Source organism: Myotis daubentonii, chromosome 14, assembly GCF_963259705.1.
Source record: "Myotis daubentonii chromosome 14, mMyoDau2.1, whole genome shotgun sequence".
NCBI classification, from domain to species: domain Eukaryota; kingdom Metazoa; phylum Chordata; class Mammalia; order Chiroptera; family Vespertilionidae; genus Myotis; species Myotis daubentonii.
The window spans coordinates 37,075,845-37,100,508 of record NC_081853.1 but is presented as its reverse complement, the minus strand read 5'-3'; the positions used below and the strand labels follow the sequence as shown (position 1 = coordinate 37,100,508).

The 24,664-nt window shown below is 35.2% G+C and overlaps 1 protein-coding gene across 5 annotated transcripts in view; it reads left to right on the top strand.

Moving 5' to 3' along the window:
- Positions 1–24,664, top strand: part of TBC1D5 (TBC1 domain family member 5) — a 457,482-nt gene that overhangs the window by 46,647 nt on the left and 386,171 nt on the right. For 2 of the 5 annotated variants that reach the window (XM_059664051.1, XM_059664052.1), the window contains one exon: positions 11,443–11,578. The exons of the other annotated variants lie outside the window; for them this stretch is intronic. The gene's annotated coding sequence lies outside the window, so the exon portion shown is untranslated. The remainder of the gene's footprint in view (positions 1–11,442; positions 11,579–24,664) is intronic. 5 annotated transcript variants of the gene reach the window in all.

The following is a 24,664-nucleotide window of genomic DNA, read 5'->3' as shown; positions in this document are numbered from 1 at the left end:
TCTGCGGGGATTGGGCTGAAACCGGCAGTCCGACATCCCCCAAGGGGTCCTGGATTGCGAGAGGGCACAGGCCAGGATGAGAGACCCCACCGGTGCACGAATCTGTGCACTGGGCCTCTAGTTTTGAAATAAAATCATGGATTCTCTTGAGGACTTGATTTGAAATTATTACTAAGTCAAATCATTTGTGAAAAGAGGGTGGAATTTTTAATTTCTTAGATTGGATTTAAAACTTTTTGGAATATGGAGACTAGCCAAACCATTGATTTTTAAGAAGGTAGACCCTCATGTTTCAGGTAAGGATATGGTCAAATCTTAAAAATTTTTTCAGAAAACAATTATTTACATCATGGCTTAGATTTTTTTAATTTTAATATATTTTATTGATTTTTTACAGAGAGGAAGGGAGAGGGATAGAGAGTCAGAAACATCAATGAGAGAGAAACATCGACCAGCTGCCTCCTGCACACCCCCTACTGGGGATGTGCCCGCAACCAAGGTACATGCCCTTGACCGGAATCGAACCTGGGACCTTTCAGTCCGCAGGCTGATGCTCTATCCACTGAGCCAAACCGGTTTGGCCATCATGGCTTAGATTTAAAATATTTAAGAAATAATCCAAATAGTCACAAAAATACAGAGGCTAAATAGAACAGGTGACCTTGTATTTACCGTGCAGTATTAGTATGTTAACATTTGCTCTACCTACCTACCTATAAATTTATATAATGTTTTAAAGTCCTTTCTTTCTAGGAGATAACTGCCATCCTGAAAGTAGTTTATATCCTTCATGTCCATGTTTTTATATTTACTATATTCATGTGTTTATTAACAGTGAGTGTTCTTACTAAAATATTTTATTAGTCACTCTGCAGTTTGCTTTTTTATTCTTTTTACCCAACATTGTTTCTGAGCTGTTCCTTCTGTTTTTACATCTGGTTTATTAATTTTAATTGTTCTCTCATATTTCATGATAGTACCATAGTGTGTGTATCTGTTTCCCTTTGGATGGACATTTAAGGGTCACGATACTTTGCACAGATTTCTTCCACAGATATTCATGTGGCTCTGCTGGGCTCAGTGTTTTCAGCACATGAGACAACTGCTCTCAACTCTTCCAGTGTTGTATCCAGGTTCTAGCATTAGGCAGCATCCTTAGGCAATTTGGTGCCACTAGAGCTGTGCATTGCTTTCTCTTTCCTTGCTGAAGTTCCTCTGTCCTTAAAACCCAATCACAAAGAAGCCTGCGGACAACTTTGCCATGCTGCTCTTTTTTTTTTAAAATATATTTTTATTGATTTTTTACAGAGAGGAAGGGAGAGAGATAGAGAGTTAGAAACATCGATGAGAGAGGAACATCGATCAGCTGCCTCCTGCACATCTCCTAGTGGGGATGTGCCCGCAACCCAGGTACATGCCCTTGACCGGAATCGAACCTGGGACCTTTCAGTCCGCAAGCCGACGCTCTATCCACCGAGCCAAACCGGTTTCGGCTATGCTGCTCTTTAAAAAAAAAAAAAAAAATTCTTCCTATCCTCTGTCTCACCCTATAGTAAAAAACCCCCACAATTCCAAAAATATATTCTTTGGTATTTGTTTGAAAAATATGTCTTTTGTTATATTTTCTAGTTTTTACATTTTTGTTTTACATTAGTCCGTGGGAGGCTCAAACCTATGATATTTGGGGGTTTCATTTTCTGTAACAACAGGTGCACAGGGTCTGTGCATATATAAGAAGGTTTTGCTTAATATGAACAATATGATTTTGTGCCTAGGCAGTTACATAACTTTTTCTCTTAATAACAGTGAAATATTGAATATTGAGAATGATACTTTTATTTGTGAATAGTTTGGAATTTTTTAGAGCTTATTTGAAAATTTTATAATTGGAATTGCATTTTTGAGGTTCAAATTTGTCTTATAATTTTCATTAGTCAGGCTTCTTTTATTTTAATGCATTTAATATACAGGAAGAAATCATACATTTAAAAGTATACTTACACATATACACTTAAAATTTTGATTGTAATGCACTTTCAAACCATTGAAGAGAAAGCTGTCAATATAAGAAATTCTTTGACAGTGTGCCTGACAGCTTGAAGCTGCCTCGCAGAATGCCAAATATTAGAGTATTAATGTCATTAGCCCTTTCTTGAAATACTCTTGGAAGTATTTCTTACAAAAAAAAAAAAGATTAAAGAAATTGGTAGGTCTGGATCATTTCCTTTGTATCAGTAGTTTCAGAAAGCTGAAAAATGTTTATGGTATGTTATAAACAGATACTCTTCTAATAATGCCATACATTATGTACCAAAAATGATCTCTGTTTTAATCATAGATGCTGATTTAATGAGACAAGACTAGCTTACGTCAAAAATGGATTTAGTATGTGATTTTTTGTTGTTGTTGCTTTCTCTGTGTTTTCTCTACATAATTAATAGACATACCTTTTAACATCATTGTCAATTTTTTTGGAAGATTTTAACATCCATTTTTTTAATTCCCAGGAATATGTTTTTGTCTCATAAGCCCTATGAAATAGCTACTAAAATATTTTAAAGAAGATGCCTCATACTGTCTTGTATCCAGTCTATTTTGCATGAACAAAATTCTTATCTGTTCATCTTTTAAAGTTCCTACCTTGTTTTTGAGGGACCACTGTGTATTTTTTTATAACTTAAAGGGAAGTTTTAGGGAGACTGTCAGTTTAGTCAGTGAATTGACTATTAAATGGTGACATGCGAGGTTTCTGGTCTCTCTCAGGCAGTGTGCTTAGGTTGTCCCTTAGGTCGGCTCTTGGCAGAGGCACTGGAACCTTCCCTCAGATCTGAGAGTTTTTGCTAGCCTCTGTTTCCTTTCCATTTGATTTTTTCCCCTCAAAACCAACTTCAGTTGCTGACTTTGAGCCCTTAATTCTTTTACATCTGGATCATACATCTTGATTGACAAATGTGCCTTTTCATATGGTCAGATAATTCTGTATTTGGAAAAAATATTCCTATTGTGTGTTTTATTCCACTGAACCCTTTCAGTGTTAAATGTAGTTTGGATGCATAGGGAAGAATTAATGATTGGAAGATACAGAGTTGGTAAATTATTTATTCTGGCCCCGAGGAAGCTGAAAAGCAGAGTGAAAGACTAATAAATCATTTGTGGTAGTGCTGCTTGTCACTTCCAATTATTTTAGACGGTTTTGTGATAAACTGCAGCACCTGCTAGATATCCGCACACCCTCCCTTGATGCTGGTGGTGCAGCTTGTTTAGTCGATTATCAGAGGCAAGTTTGTGTAAAGTTTATTTAGGTTAGAAAGGAAATTACTCTTTTTAAGTCAGTTTTGTTGCCTTTTCTCATTGCTTTGAGTGAAAGGATTTCTGTGACAAGGCAGGGAGACTGGCTTTTCTTTTGTTGAATTAAATACTTGAAAAATTGAGCTTCTTTATTATTCCCAGACTAATTAAAAACTACGTGGACTGAGATGATTAGTATGCTAAAGATCGGATCATTTCCTTGAAATGCTACCACTTAATAGAGAATCACTGCTGCTGTTTTCAGTGGCTGAGGCTTTGAAACTTATAGTCCTGAAAGGCAGTGTGGTCAGTCCCTGTTTCCATTGGTCCTAAACTTAGCTGCTGAGATCCCGGAAGACATCAAAGAACTAGAAAGAAAGCTTAGCCTAGACTGGTCTGGATCTAGACTGGTCATGAAATAGGGCCGCTCTAAAACTCCTTCAGAAATAAATTATGAACATCATATAATGTGCATGCTTCATGCCTGGGATTATGGCCAGCTCTTTTGTTTCCATCAGAGTTTAACGATTATTTATGTTGAAGCCCAGAACATTGCTTGTTTATACATCAGAATAACTTATTTTCACTGAAGCTTTCAGCTTTAACATAAAAATATGGGAGATTTGAGAGGACTCTTAAGACTATAGACAACGAAATAATCTTGATAACTGTCTCCTATTCATTCAGTCACAATTTTACTCACTAACTTATTTCTCCTCATAAACATGTATTAAGCTCATGTGTCCCCACTCTCTTGGAACAACTACCACTGCTACTATTAGTAATAACAAACTCTTCTTTTATAGCTTGGTATGTGCCATGTACTATTCTAAGCATTTTACATATATTAACTCATTTCAATACAATAGCTCTATAAGGTACTTACTGTTCTTATCCATATTTTACAAAATGGTAAGGCCATAGTGATTTCATTTTTCTTTAGAGTCTGTAAAGGAGGGAAGTGTTTATGATAAATCTGAATTAACTAGGCTTAGGAACTTCAATCCAAATAGTGTAATAATAACTAAAATTTATTGACCATTTAATTTTGTGTTTGTCATTATAAATATTATTTTACTTTAACCTTTGCATAATTAATCATAAGTTTCTTTGTTATGATGAAGAAATTGAAGCTTAAAGCAATTAAACCAGCTTGGAGGTGGAGGAGCTGGGGTCCGAGTCAAGATCTGTCTGCCTCTGTACTCTCTCTAGGGGTCACAAACCCTAGTCCTGATAGTCTGTTGCTAGGTAAGCAATAGAAAGTGTGGAGGAAAATGGTCTAGTGGGAAATCCAAGCAACTAGAGAGCTTTTCTAGATGTGGGCCCAGAGTCTCTAGATCTGTTGATTTTTTTTTTGAAAGAAGTTAAAAAGCTAGACTTTTTATGTAGAATGTTTAAATTTAAAATCTTGGCAATTGATTCAGGATGAATTGTTTGCCTACTTGATGTGGCCTGGGAATGCCAGTTTGTGACCTTTGCGTACTGTATTGCCTTTAGTAGAATTTGTTTTGAGGTTTTTCTTCTAACTTTATACAATTGAAAACTAGTAAGAGTCTGTGAAACAGTATTAATAAGATAATAGCGGTAAAATTTCATCCTTAGGGAGATTAACAGACTAGATGAAAATTACTATTCATTAATCCTGTATAGTTCATTATACATCTCAGGTGAGTTTTAGTTGAGCTTTGTTTTCAAGTTACCATGGATGCTACAATTTAAATACAGTCCAGTGTAGAGCATAAGATCAAAGAATTAAAAAATTAGATTAGGATTTAAAAAGATAAGCAAGTAGTAAAATAAGTAAATGTTTATTGGAACTCTCTCTTACCGTTGTACCTCTGGTAACAAATCCTTTTATTTCCTCCTTTCCCTATTCCTACACATTTCTTTTTCTTGATAAGAATCATGTGGGAAGTTAAGATATGTACAATTTCTCATTGAAATACCTTCATCAGATTACATGTAGAATTAAATAATACATGAAATTTTATGACTTGCAATGGAATTTTGTGACTTTTAATGGATTTTAACACAGTTAGTCAAAGCCTTTATTTATATAGCATATTACCCAAAGTTTCAGTGAATGGGAACTGTTTGCAATAAAAGTCAGTAGTTGTTCATTATTATTTTATTGAATGCTTTTATGTCACTTAAAATATAAATGAAATATCCCTGGATATCACTTCAGTATCATTTTATAAGTGTTTGAAAAACATTTCAGATTAGTCAGTTGTTAGAGAGTCCTTCTACAAACCTAGATTAAAGACCTAACCTAATAATTGTTAGTAGCAAATTCACTATTACAAAATAATTTTTCTTAATATATTTTCAAAGCCTACCTTATAAGGAAAGATATTTCACCCCAAACCAGTAGTTCTTTAAAAAAAAAAAAGGAGGGGACTTAATAAATTATGAATTATTTAGCGAGTCCTTTAGATCCTTTTTTTTGTATTACTTAACATATAAGTACTTGTTACTGACTTAATTTTTTTGTTGTAGGTTTCTGTTATTGGAGTGTTTTGATTTAGAGCATTTCATTTAATAATGTTCAATTATTGGTCAAAGTATGGCTCTAAAATATTAATATAAAATATTTTACTATGGCTTTTTATAATAAGAACAATATATGTTCATTACAGAAAAATTGAAAAATATAAAACACATGTAATTCCACCACACAGAAATGACCAGCAAACCTCTTTCTATTTTGAGGCCTTTTTTCCCCTACTCTGACTGCTTAGCATTATATAGTTATCTTTTCTATGATATTATTCATAGTTTAGTAGATTTGTTTTTAAAAGACATTAAAATATTTAAATAAAGTTCAAATGCATCCCCTTCATAGAGCTTTTTGCTTAGTAGCTAGAAGTAAATTCTCCTTCTTCCTAACTAACTTCCATGTGACTATACCTTATAGCTACTTTTATCTTACCCAAAACTTCTCTGAGGGCAAGAACTATCTTATATTTAACTTTATATTCTTATAACATTCACCGACTATTGAATGAGTGAATACAAGTAGATTTTAAATTCAATTTGTCTCTTGTACCTACCACTTGAAATAGCAAAATGGCAGCAAATATATAATTGCAGTTTTTATAATTGTAATGGGTTATTCCAGTAGGGCTTTTTGGAAATGTAATTATACAAAGAAATCACTGAAGTTTATGGTGCTAATCTTTCTTCCTAGATCTAAAGATGTACTTAATATCATAATTAATGAGGGTTTACTATGTTCAGATATACCAAGTAAATCTAATTTGAAGGGTGAATTTTGCTAAATAAGTATCTAAATACAATATTACAGTATTAGAAATCTGCAAAAGAAATACTGAATTATTGGGAGGTTTAAAATTAAATGGAGTATGTGAAATATGAAGTAAAAATATTTTTAGGTATGGTGGATCTAGTATGGTATAATTTAGTTAAAAGGTAAGTTATAATGCCTGAGGGGATTAGGTCTTTAGACGTTATCTTCTTCTTTCAAATATATTTGAATGAGTAAATTAAATGTATTATGTGTGGAAGTTGTTCATAACTTGCCACATGTACCTTAGGAATTTTATTACCATAAAATTTATCTTTAATGTACATATTAGAAAACAGAATGTTTGTTTTCTTAAAAATATTTATGCTTTGGAGAGAACTTAGAAGATATAATACTTGTAAAACATGGCAATGTAAGGAAAGATGAAATAGAATGGGTTCTAGTAGTTTTGTTTCTAGCAGCACTTTGACTATGTAATTAGAAGGTAGCTTTATGGAAACTTTTCAAGTTGGAAGAAGATTTCAGCTGGTGTGTCTAAAGGGTCACTTAAAAAAAATCCTTCTATATTAAAATAAAATGTGTCCAAGCTTTAAAGAAAAGATATCAGAGTTTGCAGATGATCCTAAAATTGGAGCTAGAGGAAATAATGAGGAACAATGCAATCAGATTCAAAAAGATTTGGATTGTTTAGGTGATTGGGCCAGCAGATGGCAAATGCAGTTCAGTGTAGACAAATGTAAAATAATTATCTGAGGAACAAAGAACCAATCATACAGCACACTGATCAGGAAAAAATTTCTGGGTTATTGTAGGAAAACCATTGAAACAGTTAACCCGGTGCACAGCTGCAGCAAAAAAGGCAAGCAAGAAACCAAATTAGCAGACGGATGGAATATAAAGCAAGAGGCAATACTTATAGTGTATTAAGAAACTTGCTAGACCCCATCTAAATTACTCAGTCTAGTATTGGTTGATGGAACCACTTTAGAAAGAGTAAATTTTGCCTTGGGAATAGACTATAAATTGTAAATTCAATAATGTTAAAGAGATTTGAACTAATTTTTATGAACTTTAAATTTGAACTTTTATAGATATGAGCAAGACACTGAGTCAAAGTAAAGGCACTTCAGGTCTGTCCACTATGAAAACTTGATCTTAGTAGAGGACATGTATAGTTTCAGCTGCCTGGCGTCTTACCTAATCTTTTTTCTAGTTTAGGTAGAACTCTGCCCCTTAGCTCTCATGACTAAAGAATCCTAAAGGTTGGCATGAGGTCCCAGCCTGAGAGCTGCACCTTGGCACCTGGAGCAATCATGGGCACAAGATCTACCTTAAGAGCTGCTGATGAGATGCTCCTTCCTGCCCTGTCACTCTTGATGCAGTAACATACCTTGCAAACTTCATCCTATGCTGTGGAGGCAGGACTTTGTGATTTGACTTCCTTGGTTCCTGTACAAGCGTGATTCTCCAGTCTTGTTCCATTTTTTTTGAGCTACTCAGTACACAGCCAGTAAATCCCATTTGACTTAGATTATCCAGAATGTGCCTGTTGTTTATAATCAAGAGCCCTAATTGGCATGGTGATAGTGTTATATATTTTAGCTTTGGCCTTTGCATTGTTTTTTTATTGTTCTTCAGTGTGTTTACTTTGCTTGGAGTGGTGGATGAGGAGAAGAAAGCTGAAGTGCAAATACCTATCCTTTTCTCCCTCCCTTCCTCCTTCCCTTTCTATCTCTTAATTTTCCCTGTAGTAGAAAAGAAGTAATAAGAATTTGTACCAGTACATCAGTATTTATCATTACCATGTAAAATTTAACTTTACCCATGCAGATGAATAGTGTCACTTTGTTAAAAAGCGTGTTTGGTATTTAGCCTATCTGTAAGAGGAGTATACATATTTTGTTATATATTATATTTGGTATCTCTAAAAATCATTTTCTTTCCTTATTTTGAAGGAAACTTAATGTATTGTTTTCTTAATGTCACATGAGTAATACAGGGTAGAATCTGGAATACTGTGCAAGGTTTTCTTTTGTTTTTATATTGTTATTGATTACTAAACATTTGTTGAATGAAATGTTTTCAAAAATAACACTTGTAAATTAGGAATAGTGGATTATATTGTAAGTTTGTCCTGATTTGTTTGGTTAATATTTAGAATTGATTTTTATCACCTAAGTAATTTTTAAAATAGTGGTTATATTTTCTATTTATCATAAATGCCTTATTGACTTATTTTTTAAATTAATTTGTTAGTCCAGTATATGGATGATTGGGGCACAGCCACAATGAGTAAAATGGAAGTGGGAGGGGGAAAGTAATGGAATTTTTTTTTGTTTTGTTTTGCTTTTGAGAGGTGGTGTGCAGGACTAATCCTTGGAAAAAGTTTGAAATAATTTGTATTTGAGGCTTTTTATAATTCTTAACACTAAACAGAGGAATCCTCCCAATAGAAAGATGTCCCTGAGTCTATTACTCATACATCTTTAGGTTGCCAGCAATCTTTTTTAATCCTTACCTGAGGATATTTTTCCCCACTGATTTTTAGACAGAGTGGAAGGGAAGGAGGGGGCGAGGGGAGAGAAACATCGATATGAGAGAGACACATTGATTGGTTGCCTCCCGCATGCCGCTGACCTCGTGGCCAGGGATCAAACCTGCAACCCGGTATGTGATCTTGACTGGGAATTGAACCTGTGACCCTTTGGTCCGCAACCCTTTGGACGCTCTAACCACTGAGAAAAACTGCCCAGGGTGCCCAAACTCATATACTACCCTAAAACTTCTATGTAGCATGCCTTCCAAAGAAGTATTCCATGATTCAGATTTTACACTCACATGCTTCCACTCTGCTCCATATTACAGATTATGGGCAGTGTTAGGAGAAAATAACTGTGTGACTGGGCTATTTGAAACACCTATTTAATAGTCCTTCTTAGAGATTACTCTTTTTTGAAGAGAATACTTCTTTGAAATTTTGGTTAGTATGTCTCATCAAAGGAAAACCGTTCATCTGAGTGTTCAGGGAAATGTCTTTGGTCGTGTTGCACAGTTAGGGACTTCCTGAATTACATATGTCTTGTAATAAAGAAAATAAATATACTTAGAAAATTAAATATTTTAAGTATATGAGTGTTAAGGGCAGTTGAAGTTTTACATTCTAACCTTTAAATTGTTTGATCTTTTAAAAATGGAATAGCATGTAAAAATTTTTTTTTTTCTGCATTATGTACATGTGAAAAAAGAGATGTATGGGACATGGGGCTGAAATACTTAGCAGATGATTATATACTGCAGTTGGCATGCCAGACTGCTGAAGACTAATCTGCATGTTCAAGAGGTAGCATAATGGTTCTTTCAGGAGTAGAGTAGACCCACTACCCCAACTTCCTTGTCCTCCCAAGAGAAGTATATTTCATCTTCCTTGTCTGCATTGCAGGTTCCTCTATGGGACAGAATCTGCAGCTAGCCATTTCTGTTGCTGCTTGCAGTTGAGCTCAACTTCTGCTGTAGAAGCTTGGGGGGTGGGGCTGATACTCTAGGGTTTCTACTTAGTTCCTGGGTAAAAAGGCAGGCCTCTTATTAATCATACCTTCACTTTCAGAGTGCACATATGATAGAGATGATGTCTGTGCATTTTAATGCTTGCTTTATATACTACTGTTAGGTGATCAGGGACTGCTGTTTCCCTGCCAAATAACTTCTATTATTTTTAGTTAGTTTTAGGTTTGGAGTCATTTCGAAAGACCAGTGGCCCTAGATAGCTTACCTTTGTAGTGGGGTTATTTTACATTTAGCTCTGGTTGCCTGCCTGTTAGCCTGACTGTTTATCTGCCACTTTCCCTCCTTTTTTTCCTCCCCCCACTTTCTCCATTGCTTCTTTCTTTTTTATTTTCTTTTTTTGTGTGTGTGACAATTTCACTTATTTATGACTTAAAGAATATGGTTGTTAGAAAATTCTATGTAAAAATGCAACTTGCCAGTTTATTCTAAAAATATTAAGCTATTCTTTATTAGCAAGAAGGCATTAAATGTGTTTAAATTTGTTTAATGTAAAAATAGGATCGTAGACATCTATTAATTGTTTTTCACTTAACAGTAATGGGCAGGAAATATAAATCTACATAATCTCTTTTAATAGTTGCATAACATTCTGTTTTATTTAACCACTTCCCACTGGTAACAGTTGGGGTCAGTAGAATTTTTCACGATTGTATATAAAACTGCATTCAAAATACTTTTAATAAAGTTCGTATTTTTCTCATTATTTCTAAAGGATAAATTCTGGAAGTGGAAATTACTGGATAAAAGGGTAGTCACATTGTTAAGGCTTCTGATACTTACTGCTAAAATTTACAAGTTTCACTCCCACCAGAAATTTTTGAGAACCTTGTTTATTTTCACATCAACCACAGGCTTTAATACTTGAAAAGAAAACATCTTTGCTAATTTTATAGGTGAAAAGTGGTAAGTAGTATCTTGTTTTAATGTAATTTTTTAATACTACTGAGCATTTGTATTCATTTTACAATTTTCTTCTTAATATCACTTGCCTGTTATTCAGGCGTTTTTCTCATACTTATTTGAATACTAAATATAGTAAAAAGTGACCCTTTTCTGGCATGTAGGCAGTATTTTTTTTTTCCATATTTCATTTGTGTATATATTTTTTAAACTACTGAGTAGAAGTATTTCTTTGTTCTTTGTTTCATTTTATTTTGGGGCTACATATAGCCATTTAAAATAAAATCAAACGTCTTTTTTTACACAAAGGTTTTCATTTTTAGTATTAAATTTTTTTAAATTAATATTTTTAATCAATTTAGGATTTTTAACTGTTAGTTTTTGGGCATATATTCTGCATTTTCTGTTTTTTGGCTTTGCAGACATTGATGTACATACAAACTGACAATCAGAAATATAAAGAAAAGAGCACTGACCTGCTGCCAGCTGATTGTGACCTTGAGTCTCAGCTTCTGCATCTGTAAAGTGCTCATTCAGTTATTTTGTCCATGAACCACGGTAAGAAATAAAATTTAAATAACTCAGAACTTACATATTATACATACTCATATACAGATTTGTTCTTGTGTGTACACACACACTACCTTTTCTATTTTGTATGTCATATCAGACTATTAAAAAACCTGCTTTACCAACTTACTAAAATGCTTTCATTACCTGACAGTGGGGTATTACAGTTTGTGAAACACTGATCTAGTGAATTGGACATTCAGATGCCTTCAGGGCTGACCAGATTCCAGATGCAAATACCTTGCCACTTTAGCAAATCAGAGGGCCTGGGTCCTGTCTAAAGACATTCAAATAAAAATAAAACAAAACTTGTTAGGTCAACAAGCGTATTTCTGGTAGAATTCAGCCTGCTAATTTGGACTCCTAGCCGGGGCTAGAGGAACAAAACCAAAAGACAAAATACAAGCTTGTTACTCTATTGCTAAAATGTTTTAAATAAACAGTGCATATTCAGGCAGTGGACCACAGAACATACTTTGAGTGCATTGGTCTAGATCAGGGGTCCTCAAACTACAGCCCGCGGGCCACATGCAAATACAAATATTGTATTTGTTCCCGTTTTGTTTTTTTACTTCAAAATAAGATATGTGCAGTGTGCATAGGAATTTGTTCATAGTTTTTTTTTAAACTATAGTCCGGCCCTCCAACAGTCTGAGGGACAGTGAACTGGCGCCCTGTTTAAAATGTTTGAGGACCCCTGGCTAGATGCTGATTTTTGGATACTTTCTAGTACCTCCCTGATCTCAAATTCTGTGTCTCTGTGACAACTCTATACATGGATTAGGAGATGAAATAGCCTCACTCAGTTTTTCTGATTTCATAAGAAATAATGCCTGTGATAGGATCTGAAAAAGAGAAACATGAAAGAGATTATTCTAGGTATCTGAGTTACTCTGGAGGTTAATTAAAGGGGGAGGTGAACGCTGACCTTTTCTTGCCCAGCAAAGGTGATGACACAATATCCCAATAACTGTGTCCAAAACCTGAAAATGCTGATGAATAATTAGTGAACAATCATATAGGGAAAGTTCCATGTCATTGAAAAAGTACAGCAGCATTTGGATACCTAGGAAATGTATGTGTGTGCATACAAAATTATTTTTATGACCTGGTTTTCTAGTGTTGGGGGCAAAGATATATACCTATAAGAGAGATGCTGTGATGTACAACCATTAAGTCTGACTCTGGTGACTCGGGTAATTGTAATGGAACCATGGAGCCATTAGGCTCCAGATGGAACTTTAATCTGGCTTCTGATTGAGCCAAGTGTCCTTGTAGAGTCTCTAAGCATCTGTTTTGGAAATATATGTGACATTACTCAAAATTTGTACAAATTAAGCCACCCTTGGGTTATAATTCAATTTTTCTTTATTGAGAAATGTATTGTAAACAGTGTTAGGCAATCTAGTAAAACTGGCCTGTACGCATTATTTATTTCCCTATTAACTGGTCATTTGTATTTCTGTGACTGAACTCTTAAATGATTTTAAGAAAGCTTCCATTACTTCTAAAATTGTACTTTGTTTATAAAATCTAAAGAGATTTTCTAGTTTCAAATAGCTTCCACATTGGTACTAATTTTTGAGAGACTATTTAAAAATACATAAAATTATGGTGATTTTAACTTTGAATGACAGAAATCCCCAAACAATCTACCTTATTTCAGAATGAAGTTTATTTTCTCCCATAACAGAAATTCCAGAGATAGGAGAGGTTCTAGGGCCTGGTCTCCAAACACTGAATGAACAGCTACCAGCTTGGTTTATCTGTCTGTCCATTTGTCTTCATACTGGTTTCCTTCAGGATTGCAGGGTGGCTGCCATTCAGCAGCTGGAGTGCACACATCCTTTAGTTCCAGCAAGGAAAGCAAGAATTTTTCCCTTTGTTGCAGTTTGAAAGTGTTCCCCTCTGCTTTATTGGCCTAGTTTAGACCACATGTCCATACCACTTTTAATTAATTATTTTCCCATTTACAGAAACACAGAAATTAAAATTATATTGTGGGAAGAAATACTAGTTACATATTTTATAGTTCCTTTGGCTTTTCTTGTTAAATGAAGACTGGAAAAGTTACTTTTTATATTGGGGGTAATAAATATTACCTGGCCCAGATGAAGTGTAAGGATATTGCAATTTTAAGTGTTAGTGACATTTTCTCAGGAATATATTCTTTTTTTAAATTTTCTTTATTAATTAAGGTATTACATATGTGTTCTTATCTCCCCTTTGCCCCCCACTCCCCAATCCTCCGCTCATGCCCTCACCCCCCTAGTATCTGTGTCCATTGGTTATGCTTATATGCATGCATACAAGTCCTTTGGTTGATCTCTCCTCCTTCCCCCCACCCTCTCTTGCCTTCCCTCTGAGGTTTGACGGTCTGATCGATGCTTCTCTGTCTCTGGATCTGTTTTTTCCATTAGTTTATGTTGTTCATTATATGCCACAAATGAGATCGTGTGATATTTATCTTTCTCCAACTGACTTATTTCGCTTAGCATAATGCTCTCCAGGTCCATACATGCTGTTGCAGATGGTAGGAGTTCCTTACTTTTTAAAGCAGTGTAGTATTCCATTGTGTAAATGTACCACAGTTTTTTAATCCACTCATCTGCTAATGGGCACTTAGGCTGTTTCTAAATCTTAGCTATTGTAAATTGTGCTGTTATGAGCATAGAGGTGCATAGATCCTTTCTGATTGGTGTTTCTAGTTTCTTGGAATATATTCTTGGTAGTGGGATCACTGGGTCAAATGGGAGTTCCATTTTTAGTTTTTTGAGGAAACTCCATACTGTTCTCCAAAGTGGCTGCACCAGTCTGCATTCCCACCAGCAGTGCAGAAGGGTTCCTTTTTCTCCGAATACTCGCCAGCACTTGTCAATTGTTGATTTGTTCATGATAGCCATTCTGACAGGTGTGAAATGGTACCTCATTGTCATTTTGATTTGTATCTCTCAGATGATTAGTGACTTTGAGCATGTTTTCATATGTCTCTTGGTCTTCTATATATCCTCTTTCGAAAAGTATCTATTTAAGTCCGTTGCCCATTTTTTGATTGGGTTGTTTATCTTCCTTCTGTTAAGTTGTATGAGTTCCCTGTAAATATTGGAGATTAAACCCTTATCGGAGATAACATTGGCAAATATGTTCTCCCATGCAGTGGGCTTTCTTGTTGTTTTGTTGATGGTTTCTTTTGCTGTGCAGAAGCTTTTTATTTTGATGTAGTCCCATTTGTTTAATTTCTCTTTAGTTTCCATTGCGTAGGATAGCAATTAAATAAGAAGAAATAAAAGGTATCCAAATAGGAAAAGAAGATGTAAAACTTCCATTATTCGATTTGCAGATGACATGATACTGTACATAGAAAACCCTAAAGACTCCATCAAAAAATTATTAGACTTAATAAATGAATTCGGAACCAGAAACACCAATCAGAAAGGATATATCCACCCCTATGTTCATAGCAGCACAATTCACCATAGCTAAGATCTGGAAACAGCCTAAGTGTCCATCAGTAGATGAATGGATTAGAAAACTGTGGTACATCTACACGATGGAATACTATGCTGCTGTAAAAAGGAAGGAACTCTTACCATTTGCAACGTCATGGATGGAACTGGAGAGCATTATGCTAAGTGAAATAAGCCAGTCAATAAAGGAAAAATACCACATGATCTCACTCATTCATGGACAATAGAGACCATTATAAACTTTTGAACAATAATAGATACAGAAGCAGAGCTGCCTCAAACAGATTGTCAAACTGCAGCGGGAAGGCCGGGGAGGGTTGGGGGGCAGGAGGTAGGGGGGTAAGAGATCAACTAAAGGACTTGTATGCATGCATATAAGCATAACCAATGGACATAAGACACTGGGTGATAGGGGAGGCTAGGGGACTGTCTAGGGCGGGGGGATAAAATGGATACATATGTAATACCCTTTGTAATACTTTAAGCAATAAAAAATAAATAAATAAATAAATAAATGAATTCGGCAATGTTAGCAGGATACAAAATTAATGCCCAGAAATCTATGGCATTTTTATACACCAATAGTGAATTTACAGAAAGAGAGATTAAAAAACAATCACATTTACCATTGAACCAAAAAAATTAAGATACCTAGGAATAAACTTAACTAAGGAGGTAAGAGACCTGTACTCAGAAAACTACAGGACACTGAAAAAAGAGATAGAAGAAGACATAAACAGATGGAAGAACATACTGTGTTCATGGATTGGTAGAATCAACATCATTAAAATGTCCATACTACCCAAAGGAATCTATGATTCAATGCACTCCCCATTAAAATACCAGTAAGATATTTCATAGACCTAGAACGAACTCTCCAAAAATTCTTCTGGAATAAAAAAAGACCCCGAATAGCTGCAGCAATCCTGAGAAAGAAGAACAAAGTAGAAGGGATCTCAATACCAAATATCAAGCTGTATTACAAAGCCACTGTTCTCAAAACTGCCTGGTTCTGGCACAAGAAGAGACATCTAGACCAATGGAATAGAATAGGAATATATTCTTTGAAATATATTATCACTACTACTTGTTCCTTCCCCCAAAAGAAGGCAGAACAGTTCTTTGGACTCTTGATCCTCAGCATATGTAGCTAAGTTTTATTTTTATTTTCATTGTAATATAATTCACAATTAGCGAAATGTTAAGTTTTAACAATTGAGGATGAGTTTTGAAATGAAGAGTTGGTTAAGAAATACTGAAAATGCTGATACACAAGAGAAAAATTTCTAAAGGAGTAGTATAGCAAATGCAGATTTTAGATTTATATCGTCTATCTCTACATGGTAGTATTTGCACGCTGATTTTACTGAAGTGTATAAAGTTGTGTTTTTATGCCAGTTCACCCACTGTTCTTACATTTCTTATGCTTCATCATGTGTCAAAATTACTCAGTTACAAATACCATTAATTTGGATTTTGTGATAAATTGATCAGAGGTGGTTTTAACTATAAAATATTTTATAAGCAACTAATAGAATAAAGAAAAACCTATTTGCTTCTTTAAGGGTTTAAAAAAAAAACAATCAAGACATTCTAGATGTCTTCCTTGCCTTCATCTCTACCTCTAATAGGTCATGTTGATTTTCTCTGTTGCTTATCTCTGAAATCAGTTCTATATATTTTGGTTTGGATCCTATTTATCTGTTATTTTGACTCCTTAATCTCTGTGCCATAATATTCATATGGTACATTTTATTCTTCACTTGGCTTTAAAAAAACTTAGAATATTATAACACCTTTCCATTTAAGCACATATACCCTCTCACTTTAGTTTGAGAGCTTTATAGTATTCCAAAGTAGGTATTTGTAGTATATAGTTTCAAAATAGTTCTTATTGATCCTAAATCTCATCGTTATTTTTCTTAAAATGCACAATTGCAAGTACTCATTCATTAATTTGGTATCCCCTACAGTGGTGAATCTTAGGGCAGGGAACATTCATTTCCCTAGGATGGGTAAATCTGAATCATGTGTGGGCATTTTAAAATTCTGTCCCTAGCCTTGGCTGGATGACTCAGTTGGAATGTCACGTACACCGAAAGGTTGCGGGTTCAATTCCCAGTCAAGGCACATACCTAGTTGAAGGGAGACAAGTGATCAATGTTTCTTTCTCACATCAGTGTTTCTCTCCCCCTTACAGCCTCACTGAGTTTTTCCTTACGAGTGTGATAAAAGTAAAAATCGTTTTTACCTATTTGAAATTATTGCTTTGTTACATTTGGATTGTTGAAAATTATTAGGCTGGTAAATTAAAAACATGTTTTATTTAATTATATTTATACTAGTAGCCCGGTGCACGAAATTCGTGCACATTAAAAGGGAATTAATTGCCCTAAGCAGTTTGGCTCAGTGGATAGAGCATCGGCCTGCGGACTCAAGGGTCCCAGGTTCGATTCTGGTCAAGGACATGTACCTTGGTTGCGGGCACATCCCCAGTGGGGAGTGTGCAGGAGGCAGCTGATCGATGTTTCTCTCTCATCGATGTTTCTCTTTATCCCTCTCCCTTCCTCTCTGTAAAAAATCAATAAAATATATTTTTTAAAAAGGGAATTAATTAACAGAGATATTTTAATATTGCTATTTGCCCTTTCTCTATACTAGAAGTGTGAGAGATGAAAGGAAATTAGTAAAATGTATCTGAAAATCATATATAAATTTATTGATAAATAGTAACAAAAGGATATAACAACAACAGAGGCATGATATAAAAACGACAAAAACATGATATGAAAACAATAAAAACATTATATAAAAACAACAAAAACATGATATAAAAACAACAGTGATGCAAACAATGACTGATAAAGTGATTAAACTTATTCTGATTATCTCCTTGTACACCACATTAAGAGTGAAAACACTTTCAGAGTGCTTGATTAATTTCCTTTGTGATGATGTACTTAGAACTTTAATTGTAACATCACATGCTCTTCAAACTCGAGAGAAAGCGACATATAACTGACTATGTGCAAAAACGGGTTCAGGTAGGAATATACCTACTCTGTCTAGAGTTTGTCTTTGTGATTTATTAATAGTCATCACAAATGCTGGCATCACAGGAAACCGTCCTCGAATCAATTTAAATGGGAGGTCAGTGTCAGATAGGGAAAAATTAATTATTGGAATCAGAACAGCCTCTCCCTCTGCAGATCCTGTTAATACTTCAGCTTCGATAATGTTAGTTCGTAATCTCTTGATAATAAATCTGGTACCATTACAAAGACCCCACTTACTATTGAGATTTCTCAATAGCATGATGATTGTACCCACTTTCAATTTTAATTTATGACATGGCATTCCCGAAGGAGTAATACTATTAAGAAATTCGATGGGAAAATTTTCCTTTTCAGCATCATCTGTGGAGTCAATGCAATCATCACTCAAATATGTGTGAAAATCTCTGAGTATATCCAAATTTTCTTCATTTAATTTTTGAACATGCTCATTTTTTGGACAAAGAATTGCACATTTAGATATATTTTTAATATTATCTATAGCAGTGGTTCTCAACCTTGGCTTCATATTAGAATCCCATGGGAATCTTTAAAATCCTGATTCCTGGGCCTCATCCTCCAGAAATTGTTTCTTTGTTATGGGGTGGGGCCACAATATCAGTAACAAAGAAACAGAATTAAAACTTTATTGTGGGGAGCCACTACAGTGTTTTGGACAGGTTCAAGCCTTGGACTGATGAGCGGGCACAGTCTTCTCATTGCCACATGCCAAGTCCCAGCTTGGAGGGCAGGGCCCTCCCAGCACAATAATAGCCAACAGCTGTAGTTGTAAGCTTGAACCTATGGTGCGAACACGTGGCCCCAGGTGCCTTGAGTGATGTAGGCTTGATAGAGTTTAGGTGCATGTAGTTGAATAGGATTGAAACCCAGGAGAATGTTGTAAACATCTTGGTCACACCCTTACTTTGCCTCCTATCATCTGCTATAAAATAAAGGCATGGCTGTGGGCGTGGTCGCTGTCTCTCAGAGAAGCAGCATCCCACCGAGACCCAGCTTTCATTCTCTTGTCTGTCTTTTCTAAGCCTTTCAGCCGCCCCCACTCAGGTTCACCCCTGCTCTTACAGGAAACAGCTCCGGGAAACAGGTTGGGGGAGGGTGAAGCCGTTGCCAAGACAACCCCTGCAGGACTGACTTCCTTCCAATTGGCCGAGGCGGTTCTTCAGGACGTGATGAACACCACCCATGGTTTTTATATAAGTAGATGTGCATCATAATTACCAAAATCCAGTTGTTTGTCTCTATCCCATTCCAGGCCACTGTTACCTCTTACCTGGACTTTGCAGAAGCCTCTTAGCTTTCTCAGTCCCCACCATGTTTGTTCTCTACATAGCACCAAAGTGATTCTTTTATAATGAATGCCAGGTCAGGTTACTCAAAATTCCACTGTTTATTCACTAATTTCTAAACTCTTACAATGAGCTTCAAGGCCCTACATTATTTGACTGCTTTAAAAACCTCTTCTGTACTTCCTTTCTCCTACTGTAGCCACAGTGGCCTCACTGATGTTTTTCAAACATTGTCGTCTGCAACTCCATAGGCCGGGTATTTGCTCTCGCTCTTCCCTTTGTCTGGAAAGCCTTTTCCTTAGATATCCAGGGCTTTTTGTTTTTACTCACTTCCTTCAGGTCATCTCTTAAATATCACATGTCAGAGAGTTCTCTGATCACCTTATATAAAATTATAACCTTAATCCTTTCTCTACTCTCAAACCTTCCTTATTCTCTTTACCTTGGTTCAATTTTCTCTGAAGCACGTAATATCACCTGAGATAGTGTTTGTTTGTTTATTTTTATTTATGATCTGTTTATATTCTAAAGAGGGTTCTTTAGAATATAAATTTTATCAGGACAGGAAATTTGTTTTATTTTCTATGGAATACCTAGCTTTTAGAGCTAATTTTGGCAAATGACAGGCACTCACTGTGTTTATTTGTTGAGTAAATGAATTAATGAATGATTAAAGGGTAGAATTTTAGGTAGATGTGAGAAGCTTTGATGTGTTTGAGCAGTGGTTCTCAACCACGGCTGCACATTAGAATCACCTGGGAATCTTTTTAAAATCCTGATTTCTGGGCCTCATCCTCCGGAAATTCTGTTTCTTTGTTACTAATGTTGTGGCCCCACCCCATAACAAAGAAACAGAATTTCCGGAGGATGAGGCCAAGAAATCAGAATTTTAAAAAGATTCCCAGGTGATTCTAATGTGCAGCCAAGATTGAGAACCACTGTGTTTGAGGAACTGAAAGAACTTTCCTGTACATTTGAGGGTGGGCATGGTAAGTCTCTTAGTTTCAGAGGACATTCATTACATGTAGTTTTGTCAGCCAAACTAAAGAAGTTAGACTTCAGCTTTATCCGTAGGTATCACGGATGGGCACTAATTGTGTAATCCACATTGATACACTAAAAATGTGATCAGATCCGCATTTTAGAAAGTCTGGTTGCTAAAGATGTATGAATTAGAGAGGAGCATGATGATGATCACCTAAACTAGACTAGTGATTTAGAGATAGGAATATGGGCAAATTAAAGCAGGCCCCAGTAATTAATTGAGCAAGAATAATGCTATGGCCAGCTAGGTGGATAGGTTGCTATTCAGAGATTAGATGAGGTTTGGGGGTATTTGAGTCCAAATTGTGTTTGGGGTGTTGTATTGTTTTTCTAGGGCTGCAGTAACGAAGTGCCAAAAATTGGGAGGCTTAAAACAACAGAAATCTAGAGTCTAGATTAGAACAAGCATGTCAAACTCATGGCCCGCGGGTCACATGTGGCCCACAACTAATATTTTTGTGGCCTAGCCAATATATCGGTATGTAAGAAACATTTTAATACAAATTTCGTAACTTAATTTTTACAATATCCTGTTATACATAATTATTAATAACGAACTACAATGTTCACTAATGACTGATTAGTATAATCATGTTGCATTCATTTCCCTTACGCACCTTATGCGCAGGCACACCATCTCTCTCCACTAATACTAGCAGTGAATATTTTAGCAGCCGATTGCCATGTCATTGGTCTTGCACTGACTTGTTTGGTGTGCACAAAAAGAAATATTTTGCTTTCGGAGAATAAGAAAAATAGATTTATTTGTATTATGCTTATTAATTTGTGCAGTTATTCAGTGTCTGGTAAGTTAATGTTCAAGGAAAAATATTTTTATTTAAATGTTCTATTTTATGTTAACGATTACTCATTTATTTCAGCTCTTTGTATTCAGCATGTCTTTATCGAAATAAACCTAGGTTTCTATGAAAATTGAAGCTTTTGTTTTTTTGCGGCCCACATAAACTTAAACCTTGTTTATTTGGCCTGTGTTAGCATTTTGAGTTTGCTATACTTGGTCTAGAAGACCAAGATTAAGGTGTTGACAGGGCCAAGTTCTCTGTGACTGCTTTAGGATATAATTCTTTCTAGCTTCTCGTGTTTGCAGGCAGTCCTTGACTTTCTTTGGCTTGTGGATGCATCACTACCATCAAATGGCTGTATTTCTTCTGTGTGTCTTCAACATAGTCTTCCCTCTGTGTCTCTCTCCTTGTCCAAATTTCCACATTTTATAAAAGACACCAGTCATATTGGATAGGGCCTACCCTAAAGTGACCTCATTTTAACTTGTAAAGACCCTACATCCAAATAAGGTTACATTCTGCTACTAGGGGTTAGGACTTTAAAGTATCTTTTATTGGTGAATGACAGAATTTTACTGAAAAATTAATAGGATTTGATTAATTGAATTAATATCGTGTAGGAGGTCAGGAAGAACGATCAAAGGTAGATCTTGAGTTATCGTGCTTAACTAAGTGAATGCTGGTAATGTTAGAAGGAATAGGAAACTAGGGGGGAAAGGGAAAGACATTTTCTAGACAAGGTAAAGGCAGAGGGAAATGAGTTTTGTAAGCAGAATTTGGAATTGTATGAGATAGTCAAATCAGTTCACGATCTAGTCAGAGTTCAGGGAAGAGATTTGCATGGTAGGTAATAGCTTTGCTTTGAGAATGTTTTGGTTCTCGAGGGAGAGAGGATAGACAGAGGAGAGCTAAGTCTGAAAAGAAAGCTAAAGAGAGAGAGTTACTTTTGTTGAAATGGATGCCTTCATCCATTATAGAAAAAAATAATCTCAAGAAATGATCTATCCCTTTACTCTGTCAATTCTGGTAACGTCTGGATAGTGGATTTAGTAGCCGAAGTGGTCGCTGCATGAACAGAAGTAGAGTTACCAGTTCCTGACAGCTGTGAGTCAGCCTCTGGGCATCTTGCTAAATTTTCAAATATAATTATACAGTAGACTTCCTTTAACAAATTCTGTGTTCCCAGCTATAATTATAACTGCTTTTCTTGCCTGTAGCCTGTTCTTTGTCTTACTACTCTACTCCTTATCTCCCCCTGCTGGTTAGAATTATCCTCTGGTCATTTGGGATCCAGAAAATAAGAAGCTTGTTTAGTGAGATTTTCTTTCCTCAGCATAGATTTACCAGTGCACTTCTTTCAATTCTAGTCCTAAATACATTCCCAGTAATGAGAAGTAATTCTTTAAAGCACACACTAGCAATATTCTATATTAAAGTAATTTTTATTTTCAGAGAATATGGAAATATAAATTAGGTACATTGTAGGCTCTATCAGAAAATGACCACCACAACTTATCCAATGATCCACGTAATAGTTAAGACTCTAAAATCTTGCTCATGGCCATGGTTTAGACTAAGTTTTTGTATTTTTTAGTAAGTTAAGGTTTATAATCAACAATGAAGTCATCATAAATCCTGCAACCATAATCCTGCAATAGTTTTCAGGACTCATCATGACAGTAATTTGTAAGATCAGAAATATGAGTGGGATTTCCTGTTTTATCATATATTTTTACCACCCAAATAACCATTATGAAAATCACTTTAAAAAATGGCCTGAGGTCCTTTACAAATATATTGTAGTTTTGGGGTTATAAACTTCACGAATATATTTTTGTGTCACATAGATTATACTCTAATTTTAATGTTTCTTAAAAAAGAACTTAAATGTATAGATTTCTGAATGTGCAGGAGAAAAGGTATGCTTGACATTTTAGCCTGCCATCCAAGTAGTCCAAAAGGAATTATGATCTTGTGACAATAATACATTGTATATGTAGTTTTCATCACTATCTTATTAATTAAGGGTATTTGTTATGTGGCAGGCACTGTACTAGTTGCTAGTACTCTGACATTTTAGTTTGAAGAACTAGATTTAAAAGTTTCCTTAAAATGCTTGAAATATGCTTAGGAATAAACAGAGTATTCAGTTGCCTATTAAAATAATTTTGTGTATTCTGGGTAGCTTTAAATGTTAAAAAGTAGGACTTCTTTTACACAATAATTGGTTGACACTTTTTGACCTCATTGTAAGACTGCAGAATTTAATGAACAAATAAGGAGAAGAAAGTTTTGATAAATAAGGCATTTTCTTGATACATTTAGAAGTGAGCTTTGAAGCCTTTTAGCATTAGATTGACAGGTTTACTTTTTGTGAAAGAGATAATATTTCATGTTTTCAGGTCCTCATGCTGTCATAGGACTGATAGAGTCTTGTAAAGCAGGGATTTGGAATTCACTGTTCTAAGAGATCTCTCTTACCAGTATAGTTTTATGCTCATGTAGCGAGGTTTCAGGTTGAGGAATGAGATTAGATTTGCAGGGGCAGAATTTTTGCTGTCCTTGTTGTTTTGGTTCCCAAGGAATGCTTACCCATTAGCCTCAAATGTGCTGTGGTATTAGCTACTTTAAAATAGATTTCTCAAGACTCTTTATTTGGAAAACCTTAAATATGCATCGTGATGCATTACTTGCAATAAAAAATGAGGCTACAATTATATAGAACAAAACACTACAGCTGCTGACAGATGTCATTAACAACTTACTCAAACACAGATCTTTCTAAAAGGAACTGGTAGGCATCTGAGTCAGAAAGTTAAGGTCATTGTAGCTCAAGGTGACATTCTGTTGTCCAGGACATTTATTGTTTTTTGTTTTTGTGGCCATAGTCTTTTAAAAATGTATTGGGACCTTGGTATTTGATATAGTTTTAAAACTTTCTTCTGAATTACAATTAATAAATGTAGAAGGAATGAGGGAAATAGCAAGTCACCACAAGGCAAATATTACATTAATTGTGGTAGGCAAGATCCATTAATGGATGCCAAAATAGGATGCAAGTTTGAAGAGAAATAGCCTATTTGCATAGTCTAAAAGTATCCCCCTAAGATGTTTAATAATTTAAAAGGGAAATATAGTAACTTTACAGAAGAAAAAATGGCAGACACTGAGTGATTTAGATTAGCATCACCAGTTAGACGACATATTAATGAGATATGATGTGATCCATTGAAGACAGCACAATATCACTGATGTGATATTATTGCCAAAAATGTATAACTTAAGTGAAATTATGAGACAACATTAGGCAAACCCAAATTGAGGTGCATTTTGCAAAATAACTGTTGAGTACTGTTCAAATATATCAGGGTCATGAAAGACAAGGAATGTCACTGATTGG